The 10,039-nt window shown below is 34.5% G+C and overlaps 1 pseudogene; it reads left to right on the forward strand.

Annotated features, from left to right (window-relative positions):
• Positions 1-1,040: 1,040 nt before the first annotated feature.
• LOC132373350 (small ribosomal subunit protein uS2-like) lies at positions 1,041-2,090 on the forward strand (annotated as a pseudogene).
• Positions 2,091-10,039: the final 7,949 nt, after the last annotated feature.

Below are 10,039 nucleotides of genomic sequence, written 5' to 3' on the forward strand. Positions count from 1 at the left end.
AATAAATCTGCATATAAGTGGACCTGAGCATTTCAAGCTTGTGTTGTTCAAGGGTCAAATGTATTACTCTTAATCTCATAAGAGTAAATGAATGAAGGCATATTGAATAGAAATATTACCCTCCAAACCAGGTTTCTTAACCTACCTCTGAACATCTGTGGCAAAATGATTTCTAACAGGACTATAATAATATACTCCTCATTTCATTGAAATACTTTGTTTTGTTGTTTTTATAATTTTTTAATTACTTGCAATAGTTGCATAGAATATTTGCATAGAATTTTATAGAATAAATTAAGTTGTTTCTTTTTTGGCTAATAACAACTTTGCTGAAACAAACTTGCTTTATATATTTCTTTGTATATATGAACATAGGACATTCCCAGCTATGGAACTGATAGGGCAGGAAATATATGAAAATTTATCTTTCACACATTTTAATTATTCTGATAATGTTTTACAAAGGTTGAACTACACATTATTAATATTTTTAAATGTTTGCAAAATTGTATAATGCTATTTTGACTTGCATTCATTTAATTACGTATGAATTTATGCATCATTATGTTAATTTGTGTGTAAACTGCTTATTCATTTCTATACTTATTTGATTATTCATATTTTTCAAATATATTTATAAATGTCCCTTCCCCTAATCTTAGAAATGCTGTAGGAAAAATAGGAAGTGTGTTGGAACTCGGAACTTTGTTTAGCAACTAACAAAACACCCTTACCCCTGAGATCCACCCATTTCTTTCTTCTAAGAGTTACACATAGCACACAAGCACGCCATATACCATTTTTATAATCGTGGTTTTTTTTCTCTTTCCTGTAGTAGTTCTATTTATGTTCTTGATATGAATACTTTTTTGTTGTTGTTATATGTATCGCAGGTGTATTTTCCCAATCTGTGGTTTGTCCTTTAGCTTTGTATATGGGGGCTTCCAAAATTAGATTTCTAAGCTTTTCCATGCTACCCAGAGAGAGAGCCATACAGCATTTTTCTGGGTTCCCAGCATAACTTAAAGGGAAACTTCACAATGTCCAGAGCTTTTGATGTCCTACAAATGAAGGAGGATGTCCTCAAATTCCTTGCAGCAGGAACTCACTTAGATGGCACCAACCTTGACTTCCAAATCAGACAGTTATCTAAGAAGGAAAAGTGATGGCATTACCTCTAAATCTGAAGAGAACCTGGGAGAAGCTTCCGCTGTCCGCTTCTGCCATCACTGCCATTGAAAACCTGGCTGATGTCAGTAGCATAACCTCCAGGAGGACCAGCCAGAGAGCTGTGCCGAAGTCTGCTGCTGCCATGGGCGCCACTCCTACTGCTGGTCACCTCGCCCCTGGAACCTCACTCACCGGAGCCTGGCAGGCTTCCGGGAGCCGCGACTCGTGGCGGTTCCCGACACCAGGCCTGACCACCGGCGTGAGAGGCATCTTCTGTGAACCTGCCTACCACGGCTCCGTGTAACACAAACCAGTCTCTGTGCCGTGTACCCCACCATCTGTGCAACAACCGGGAGCTCGCTCTACGGGTCTGACGTGATTGACGGACGCTGACCCGGGAAGATCTGCGCATGCGTGGGTCCCTCTCCCGTGAGCACCTGCGGGAGTCCCGCCTACTCTCGACTTGGGCGAAGATCCTCAACAGGTGGTGAAGGAAGGGCCGGCCTCAGCTGAGAAGGCTGTGACCGAGGAGGAATTCAGGGTGAACGGACTGCTCCAGCTCCTGAATTTACTGCTGCTCAAGCCGAGGTGGCAGCCTGGTCTGAAGGCGGCAGGTGCCCTCTGTGCCTGCCCAGCAGTTCCCCACTGAGAACCACAGTGCACAGCGGTCACTGAAGACGCCACTGAAGATGGGCTGCAGCTGCCGCTGCTCAGGCCACGGAATGGGAGGAGCAACCGCTGAATGGTCTTCAGCTGTTCTTCTCCAGACTCCAACCCAGAAAATGGAAATAAAAGTGATGGAAAATAAACAGCCTCTAAAACAATTTCTAAATTATGCAGTGAATTCAACTACGTTAGAAACCAGCTTGGGTCACCAGTTGGCAGTAAGCTTCCACTTTTCATTTGCAGATGATACATAAAGGCATTCATGATAATGTCCATTTCATAAAAGAAATTCAACATTTATACAAATAATTTGCTAATTCTTATGATCTTAGCTACTTTTTAGTTTGTTTTTTCCACATTTAAAGAAAGCGATATATCTTACTCGTATTTCACACGTGATATCTTGCTGCTCTATTAAATAAAAAAATGAACTTTTTATAAAATATAAAGACCTAAGTAGCTAGAGGTATCTCTCTTATTAATATGTAAATTGTAAAAGTTTTCTAATTTTTGGTTTCTTTCCACAGTACTTCATATGGAAATAGTAGCAAAAGAAGTTCTTTTTCTTGTGACTTTGTTTTACCCCTTTAAAGAAATACTCTCTGAATTATTTGCTTTTTTCTCTATTCACAGATTGATGGGCTATCTTCTGAAGCATGTACTCAAGGCTGTATTTTTACTTGGGTTTTGCATACTGAGCATATATCTTCTGGTAAGTTGCACCTTTTGTTCTTTTTTTATGGCTTTTATGCATTGTTATTCCATTAGTACAAGGTTAGCTATTGCTACAGATGTCCCACAGAGAGAATATTTCAGTGACTTTCTTGACAATGCTGAAAAGTCTTTGTTTAGCATTCACTCTGCCTTCTAATTCTGTGCTGTTAATGTCACTTTCTGTGTTCCAGTTTAATTCAGGTTGAGTTATTCTTATTCTTTCAGTCTCTAATCGCTAGCTCTTATATCTTTCAATTATACAAATCTGAGCACAGCTTTGGTCTGGATTCACACAAGCTTGGTCTGTCACTTGAGTTCAGGTCCAAAGTAGTTTTTGATGTTTGCTACAACCATTACCTCATTGTCAACCCCAGATAAAGTTGTCAGAAATTTACTGCATAATTTGGTAGGGTTTTACTTAGAATAAAATGAATTTCATTTGGAATAGACTTATGGAAAAAACATGCCATTAAAAAAATTAATTTGACAGAAAGTAGAAGTATTAAATAAGTCTACATATTAATAAAATTATTTAAATATAATAAGTATTTATTGGTACACTAACTTGAAATTTGTAAAAATATGCACTTCAAGGCTTCTATAATTTCCTAAAGTGAATAATAATAAAAGAATATTGAACAAAACTTCCTCAAAACAAATGCAGTGCAAATAAAGATGATTTATAAACAAATTTTTCTGATGATTAATTAAACTTTGATATAACTATTAGTCTTTGATTTATATTACCATGTTTATTTGAAATTTAGCAAATGAGTTGCTTTAAAAAATGCATTTGGTAAAACCTAGAGCAATGACAAAAAGAAAAAAACAAAAACATAACTACTAAGCTAATAGTAACAAAAAAATTACCATGCTAAAAAAGTATTAAATTAACCCAAGTAAAGGCAGGAAAGGAGCAAAAACTGGATCAAAGAACAAAGGCAGAAATAGGAAATAAAGAGCAGCTGGTATATTTAAACTCAGTCATGGTGATAACAGTATTATATATAAAAGGTTTAAACTCAGGGAGCAAGGCAGACATTATCATAATGGGTAAAAAAAGGCTATAAGTTTTCTACATAAAAACCACTTTTAAAATGAATACGTTTAAATCTAAAAGGATTGAAAAAGGTACATTATATCAAACGTATTCATAAGATACCTAGAGAAGTAACATTAATATTAGACATGGTAGATTTTAGAATAAGAAATATTACCATGGATAAAGAGGAAAATGTTATGACAGAGGGGATGATTTATAAGAAGGATATAACAATCTTGATTTTTATGCATCTAATAGATAAACTTTACATGAAGTAAAAATTAATAGAACTGATAGGATAACTAGAAAAAACTACAATTATAGATGAAGTTTACAGTCCTTCTCTCACCATCAGAAAATATTATACCACTACACTTAAATTGTATAATCTTACAAGAATATACCTTAATGTTCTCCTTCCTGTCCTTTGGACAATAGTTATTATATATTTTATGTCTACTTATGTTATAAACTACACATTTTGAATGTAATTTTTTCATATATTTGGAAGTTCTGCATAATTCTGTGAACTGATATTTTCTTAAATGGTTAATGGAGGATGTTACAAAACCATTCATCTGGAAAAGATCCATTCAAAGTACACGATAGACTAATGAATTTTAATGTAACAAATTACAAAAATACATGAATATGGTTTCAGTTTTCTTATTGAAACTAACTTCTAAGAAGCTACCACTTACCAAGTTTTGACATTGTATCAAAGAAAAATATCTACAAATATCTGAAAAGACTTTTTAAATACTCCTAACTTTTCAAATTACTTGTCTGTGTAAAGACCAGATTCTCTTCGTATGCTTTTTTATTTTTTAATTTTTTTTAAATTTTTGGCTGTGCTGGGTCTTTGTAGTTGCGCGGTCTTTCTCTAGTTGTGGCGAGCGGGGGCTACTCTTCGTTGTGGTGCGTGGTCTTTTCATTGCAGTGGCTTCTCGTTGCAGAGCATGTGCTCTAGGCACGCGGGCTTCAGTAGTTGTGGCTCGCGGGCTCTGGAGTGCAGGCTCAGTAGCTGTGGCACATGAGCTTAGTTGCTCTGCGGCATGTGGGATCTTCCTGGACCAGGGCTCAAACCCGTGTCCCCTGCATTGGCAGGTGGATTCTTAACCACTGCGCCACCAGGGAAGCCCTCTCTTCATATACTTGAACTTAAAAAAATACCATGGACTAAATGCAGAAAGAAATCTGAGAATCCAGTTATCTTATATTTATACAAACATTGCAGAAATTTTCAAAATCTAAAACATTGGACCTCTCTCTCTTATGATTTTATATATACAGTTATCTTTAATTTAAATATTTGTTTACATTAGAGATAACAATAGATTGGATTTTACTGTTGTTTTCAATCAGTTAAATACATATTAATACTTTTTCAGTTTTTATTTTTTATTGTGGTAAGAACACTAACTTGAGATCTGTCCTCTTACTGAAGTTTTAAATGCACAACTCAGTATTGTTAAGTGTAGGTACTATGTTGTACAGCAGATCTCTGGAACTTGTTCTTCTTACCTAGATGCAACTTTATACCAGTTGAACAGAAACCCCCCATTTCTTCATCACCCCAGCCCCTGGCAACCATCATTCTACTCTCTGTTTCTATGAGTTTGACTATTTTAACTTCCTCTTATAAGTGGAACCATGCCAGTGGAATTCTGTGTCTGGCTTATCTCACTTATCATAATGTCTTCCAGGGTCGTTCATATTGTCATATAAGGCAGGATTTCCTTCTTTTTAAAGCTTAATAATATTTTCATTGTATGAAATATACCACATTTTCTTTATTCATCCATCAGTGGGCATTTAGGTTGTCTCCATACGTTGGCTATTATGAATAATACTGCAATGGACACAGGTGTGCAGATATCTCTTTGAGATCCCGATTTCAATTCTTTTGGTTATATAACCCGAAGTAAGGTTGATAGATCATATGATAGTTCTATTTTTAGTATTTTGAGAAACCTCCGTACTGTTTTCTGTAATGGCTGCACTAATTTACATTTCCACTAACTGCACAAGGGTTCCAATTTCTCCAAATCCTCTCCAACACATTAGCTTTCAGTTTTTTAATAATTGTCATCCTAACAGGTGTAAGGTGATATCTACGTAAATAAAAGCACTTTGGGGTCCTCAATTATTTTTATACGTATAAATGTGTCCTGAGACCAAAAATTTTGCGAACCACTGGTATAGATTCAATTTCAAATTCAAATTCAAATTCAAATTCAGATTCAAATTCGTCTTTGGTATTATATTTTTTCTGCTTAAAGTACATCCTTTAACATTTCTTATAGTACTGTTCTCCTGCCAATAAATTCTCTCGGTCTTTTGTATTATTTTTTTGTCTTCTTAAAGAGTGTTTATTTTGTCTTCATTTTCAAAGGTATTTTTCCTGAGTAGAATATTCTGCTTCCTTCAGTCTTTGGGTTTGAATCTGTACATGAATATACTGAAATTCCTAAAGCTAAGCAAAGAACATCTGGCAATGGAGAAAAAAAGAACAATTGTTGGGATACCGTTTGTTTTTTTTTCTGGCATTTAAAAAATGTCCCCTAGTGTCTTCTGACTGGAAGGTTTTCTGCCATTATCTCTTCAGTTTGTTTTGTTTTCTCTGTCTCTGCCTGTTTGTTTATTTGTTTCCATTTCCTTTTCCCATCCATGTGGTACTAACTGCATATATGTTAGACAGCTTGATATTGTCCTAAATTACACAGAGGCTCTGTTAATTATTTTCAGTTTATTTTCTCTCTTTGCTTCATTTTGGATAGTTTCTATTGCTCTGTCCTAAGTTCAATGATATTTTGTTCTCCATTATCTAATCTGAACTAATCACATCCAGTGAATTTTTATTTCAGACATTATAGTTTTAATTCTTATGAATTCCATTTAGTTTTTTTTATATTTTGTTTCTCTCCTCATTATGTTGAGAATTTCCTTTAAATCATTGAGTATATTTATGATAGCTATTTTAAGCTGTCTGTGTACAAATTTTATCATCTTTCTCAATTTTAGGAATAATTCTATTAAATGACTTACTTCTGCTTTTTTTTGGTCTTAATTTGTTGCTTCTTTACATGAGTAGGACTTTTTATTTAATGTCAGACGTGGTGAATATTATGTTTTTGATTATTTGGATAATTTTGTATTCTTTTAAAGAGTGCCTAAGTTTGTTTTAGCAGGCTTTCATGTTATTTGCAGATCAAGCAGATTCCTTGACACCCTTTTAAAAAGTTTGTTAATATGGATCTGGCGTACCTTCATTTTAGGGATAATTTAGCCCTGCTACAAAGATGTGACATTCTGAGACCACTGTTTATTTCCCCAAATGTTTACTGAGACCTTTGACTTTGGTCTATGGACCAAAAGTCTATGGTCTATGTATGTGCAGGTTAGTATTCGGCTAAAGTTTTTAGGAAAATTATATGTATATTTCTGGAGCTCTTGCTCTGCATAATACATCTTCTCTGGCACTTTGACCCACACATTCCAGCCACCTCTGCCTTCCCAGATTTCTATCTCTGCCTCGTCAATGCAGTATGCTGTGTTCTGCTTGCTCCTTCAGTAGAATCTAGGAAGTGTGCTCAGGCAGAAAGGGCAAAATTGTAGCATTCACCTAGCATGTTTTTCCCTTAGGAATCACAGTTTTTTGTTGCCAGTAATCTCATACATGTTTTTCAGTTTGTAAATAGTTTATGGTAAAGGACAAATCTGGTACCAGTTAATGGTCAGTTCATGGTAAAAAGCAGAAATCCTCCTTGTGTCACCATTTTCTTTCCTTGCCATTTTCGCTAATTTACTTAAACTTAGAATTTTCTCTTTAATTGAATTCTAACCTCGTATTAATTTTCTATTTAGTCACATTGAGAAGAAGAGGGAAATAATGGATTGGGAAGTTTTGCTGCATTATCTGAAATATCAATAGCTTAAACTAACAAGCATGCATTTTTCTCACAAACAGAACTGATAGTTAGTGAGACAGTTCTGCCTCAGGCAATAGGTTGACCTCTTCTAGCTTCAAATTTCCGTCAGGATTCAAATCTGCTCCATGTGACTCCACATTTTTTTTGGACTGGTGGCCATCTGAGACATGTTATTCTCATGGCAGGCTACAGAAGCATAAGAGGACAGGCCATCTTTCCCGGGCATATTTAACAAATCTTTTCTCATCATGCCTGATAGTATTTCACTGGCCCAAACATGTAACATGATAAATCCCAAAGTCAACTTGTAAAAAAGTGCATTGCTCCTACCATGAAGCCATGGAAAAGACAGTAAAATATGATGCTAAAATAAGACTTGAGTGAAGAATTAGAGATAATATCTCCCAAGACATTAATGGGTCTCTCTGTCATTTAGTAACGTTAAGACAGCCAACACTCATACAATCTTGCTATAATATTTTTCTTCACTTAAATAATTTGCTTTAGAAAATTGAAAGGGCCTGAAAAGTGTATCGCCAATAACTTCATTTGATAAGTGGAGAAAATGATGTCCCAGAGTATTTAAGCACTTTTCTAAATTTGTATAGTAAGTCATTGATATCTGACGTGGAAGTAACTGTGAATAACTGTGAGTAACTGTTTGTGAATTCAGTGTTATGTTGACTTTCTCTTACGTTCCATGTGAACTTTCAATATTTCTTTAAATATTATTATTATAATAATCTCTAGGTCCATCCATGTATTGGGTTGGCCAAAAATGTCATTCAGGTTTTTCCGTAACATCTTAGGGCAAAACCTGAATGACCTTTTTGGCCAATCCAATAGCTGCAAATGGCATTATTTCATTCTTTCTTATGGCTGAGTAATATTCCATTGTGTATATACACATATATATATATATATATATATATATATATATATATATATATGTATATATATCTTCTTGCTCCATTCATCTGTCCATTCACCTGTTGATGGACATTTAGGTTGTTTCCATGTCTTGGCTATTGTAAATAGTGCTGCTATGAACACAGGGGTGAATGTATTTTTTTGAATTATAGTTTTGTCCAGATATATGTCCAGGACATGTCCAGCATATATGTCCAGATTAAAGCTATAAATTATATGGGATTGCTGGATCATATGGTAATTCTATTTTTAATTTTTTGAGGACCCTCCATACTGTTTTCCTGTGGCTGTAGCAATTTACATTCCCACCAACAGTGTAGGAGGGTTCCTTTTTCACCACACCCTCTCCAGCATTTATTATTTGTAGACTTTTATTGATGGCCATTCTGACTGGTGTGACATGGTACCTCACTGTTGTTTTGATTTGCATTTCTCTAATAATTAGTGATGTTGAGTATCTTTTCATGTGCCTATTGGCCATCTGTATGTCTTCTTTGGAGAAATGTCTATTTAGGTCTTCTGCCCATTTTTTGATTGGGTGTTTTGGTTTTTTGTTATTGAGTTGTATGAGCCATTTGTATATTTTGGAAATTAAGCCCTTGTCATTCACATCATTTGCAAATATTTTCTCCCAGTCCATAGGCTGGCTTTTCATTTTGTTTATGGTTTTCTTTGCTGTGCAAAAGCTTATAGGTTTGATTAGGTCCTATTTGTTAATTTTTGTTTTTTGCTTTTATTTCTTTTGCCTTAGGAGACTGACCTAAGAAAATGTTTGTACAATTTATGTCAGAGAATGTTTTGCCTATGTTGTCTTCTAGGAGTTTTATGGTGTCATGTTTTATATTTGTCTTTAAGCCATTAAACATAGTTAATTTTTGTCATCTAAAGAGCATGAGAAAAGGGATTTTTTTTAAATGTGGCAAATTTTTAAAAAATAAGTAAAATAGTTGTGTCCTAATTTATTTATTGTGTAAGTCCAGATTTTTACATATTGTTTTTTTAAAGAGGAACCAATTAACCAATGTAAAGAATTGTTGACTGACGTGAGCTGATGTAGGTTTGTAGATAAGCCTGAGCTACCTCTAAACATTTGCAAAAGAGATGTATTTTAAAGTAAATTCTAGACTTCTGAAGAAAATTTTTAAATAGGAGGCAGGGAGAAAAGAAATAGGAGGCAGGGAGAAAAGATACATTATTTGTAACAGATTAAAGCTATAAATTATTTGGAAGATGAAATAGAGAAGTAGATAAGATTTAATAGGAAGATATACAGATACAGATATAAACTTCTATCTTTTAAAGATGGTGATCTGTATCTTACCTGTAAGCTAAAGAATTATGCAAATACTCATCAAAAAATTACCTATCATTGATAATATAGAAAACATATTATTTTATTTAGATATTTTCCCATATGAAAATATTTCTAGCTATTAGATTCTCCAGGCAAATTAATACAGTAGATTTTCTTTTAAGTATTTTACTATGTAATGTATATTTTTATAAATTTCAGGGACAAAACCATAACTCAATTGTTAAATATTTCACTGCAGTCTGATAAACTCTAGTGTCAGGCTCTCTGGAA

Source organism: Balaenoptera ricei, chromosome 1 (assembly GCF_028023285.1).
Source record: "Balaenoptera ricei isolate mBalRic1 chromosome 1, mBalRic1.hap2, whole genome shotgun sequence".
NCBI lineage: Eukaryota > Metazoa > Chordata > Mammalia > Artiodactyla > Balaenopteridae > Balaenoptera > Balaenoptera ricei.